This window comes from Mus pahari, chromosome 22 (assembly GCF_900095145.1).
Source record: "Mus pahari chromosome 22, PAHARI_EIJ_v1.1, whole genome shotgun sequence".
Lineage (NCBI taxonomy): Eukaryota > Metazoa > Chordata > Mammalia > Rodentia > Muridae > Mus > Mus pahari.
In genome coordinates this window covers 35,221,707-35,224,717 of record NC_034611.1, presented here as the reverse complement: position 1 = coordinate 35,224,717, position 3,011 = coordinate 35,221,707, and the positions used below count along the sequence as shown (strand labels likewise).

General features: G+C 40.1%; 1 pseudogene; it reads right to left on the bottom strand.

Annotated features, from left to right (window-relative positions):
• Nucleotides 1-390: 390 nt before the first annotated feature.
• Nucleotides 391-1,366, bottom strand: LOC110338955 (annotated as a pseudogene).
• Between the last annotated feature and the right edge of the window lie 1,645 nt (nt 1,367-3,011).

The following is a 3,011-nucleotide window of genomic DNA, read 5'->3' as shown; positions in this document are numbered from 1 at the left end:
TTCAATTGTGCATACAAGAGAGTGAATTCAGATCCCATATGTAAATAAGAAAATGACAGCTATGAGTGAGTTGCTGCATGTTTATTGCACATACGTTTTCATTGTGTAAGATTTTTTTAAAGCTATTTTAGGCTGTTTGGAAGGTGGAAGCCAATAGTGGAAGAATGTTCTCATCAATACTGTTTTTAGGGGGTGCAGCAAAATTTACTGATGGTATTCAAGAGAGTAGGGAGGGCTCCCTAAGTCCTTCCTGTTATTATGAGGATTTGAGATGGGAATTGTGAAGCAGATCTCAGTGTTGGGGGACTAGTTGGGACAGGGACTCCTCAGCAATCAAGGGCCTTTCTCTTGCTCTTAGTGTCCTTGCTGGGGTTGGTAGTATATGGTTTCTTACTCCTTGGAGGCCATGTATGCCATGAGGTCCACCAACCTGTCACTGTACCCATATTCATTGTCATACCAGGAAATGAAGTTTACAAAGTTGTGATAGAGAGCAATGCCAACCCCAGCATCAAAGGTATGATAATGGGTGTTGCTGTTGAAGTTGCAGGAGACAAACAGGTCCTCAGTGTAGTCAAGGATGCCCTTCAGTGAGCCCTTGGATGTCTGCTTCACCACCTTCTTCATGCCATTATACTTAGCAGGTTTCTCCAGGCAGCGTTACAGATCCACAATGGATACATTGGGCATGGGAACACGGAAGGCCATGCCAGTGAACTTCCTGTTCAGCTCTAGAATGACCTTGCCTACAGCCTTGGCAACATCAGTGGATGCAGGGATAATGTTTTGGGCAGCCACAAGACAGCTTTCCAGAGGGGCCATCCACAGTTTTCTGAGTTGCATTGATTGCATGGACCATGGTCATGAGCACTTCCATGATGCCAAAGTTGTCATGGATGATTTTGGCCAAGGGGGCTAAGCAGTTGGTGGTACAGGATGCATTGCTCACAGTCTTGAGTGAGTTGTCATATTTCTCGTGGTTAACACCCATCACAAACATGGGGGATGATGACCCTTTTGGCCCCACCCTTCATGTAGGCCCCAGTCTTCTCTATGGTGGTGAAGATGCAAGTAGACTCCACAACATACTCAACAACAGCATCACCCCATTTGATGTTAGCATATCTTGCTCCTCGAAGATGGTGATGGGCTTCCCTTTGATGACAAGCTTTTCATTCTCAGCCTTGACTGTGCAGTTGAATTTGCCATGGGTGGAGTCATACTGGAACATGTTGACCATGTAGTTGAGGTCAATGAAGGGGTTGTTGATGACAACAATCTCCACTTTGCCAAGTGTAGAACAGAAGGCAGCCCTGGTAACCAGGCACCCAATATGGCCAAATCAAATTACATCCACCTTCACCATTTTGTCTACAGGACAAGGCTGGCACTGCACAAGAAGATGCAGCTGTCTCTGGAACAAGGAGGAGCAGAGAGCCCCTCATTAATATTCTTTTAGAAGACATTGTAAGCAGAGAAACAGGAACCACAATGTCAAAATGTTTGCAAATTCAAATATTTCCAAGATTATTTATAAATGGAACCAATTCATAGCTAATTTTGAGTTTGGAATACAAAACTATTATGTTTTGTTCCACATCCTCAGCAGTGTTTTAATAAATCATAAGATTATTGTTCTCTCATTTTGCATGTGTCTTGATCAAATTTCTACAACAAAGCCAATGTCAAATATGTTACTTTTCCACTATTATAGAAGTCACAGACCATCAACAAGGTTTTATTAAGTGTTTAAATGAAATAGCCAGTTTCAAATTATAGCAAGAGCAGGACCATATTTTTTTACCTTACCTATAAGCCAGATATGACAAATGCTGTGATTTATCAGGGAAGGTAGATTTCAAGGGGGTAGGGTCAGTGATTTTTACTTTACTATGCTACGGAGACATGAACCCAAGTAATATAATATACAGTTGAGAAGAGGCAGGTTACCATAAAGATTACCATTTTAATTTATAAAACATACTAAGCAGGTGATATATACCTGCAATTCTTGGACTTTGGAGTAGAAGATTGCCTCAAGTGTGAAGTCATCTTTCTATACACATAAATTACTACACAGTGAGTTTTTGGTCAACAAACACTGCATAACAATCTCCTGTCTCAATCAAGGGAAAAAACATGTATTTAGGCAGGTATAACAATGCATGCCTTCAATTTGGGAGCACAGGAGGTACAGACAGATGGATCTATGTGAGTTTGTATCCACACTCTTCTTCATTGTAAGTTTCAACATGCCAAGGTAACACAGTGATAGCCTGTCTCAAAAATAAACAAACAATAGATTTATATGAAAAACAAAGATTACTAAGTTTTGTAGTTATAATAATAAATTGTAAAATATACTTTTAGCATGTAGTATTTATAATTATAAAATATACATCAGTGAATTTATCAGTTATTACATGATGAAATGTTAATGTAAATTATGTGATATGGTATGAGCTCAATTCTGTAAGCAATATTTCTAGGCAATAGATAATGTACTCGACAAGGAGTCATTTGGAAGAGATGTACAGGAAGAAGGCAGCACAAATGCAAGAGAGAAATGCGGTAAGCAAAATGCAAGTGAGAAAAAAAGTAAAATTCGTGATGATTTTATCAGAATTGTTTGGAGAAATGTGAATGGAGAGAATTCGTGCCCTCTCCCATTCTGTTACATTTTTATGGACTCAAGACTGGAAAATTCCAGAGGAAAAGTGATAAATTTCACTAATCTATATCTGGAGCTGGAGATAGAGCTTAGAAGTTAAGAGCACTGACTGTTTTGCAGAAGACAGGGGCTGAGATCTCAGAACCCATACGGCAACTCAGGACTGTTTGTTAACTCCAGTTCCAGCGGATCAAATGTGGTGCATAGATGTATTTGCAGGCAAAATACATTGGAGAAAGAAATGTACCCACTGAAAGCAATGACTAAAAGATGTAAAAGTTCAGGACACCCAGGCTAGTTACCCAAGCTCCATTCCACTGACCCAGGGTCTCCTGGCAAG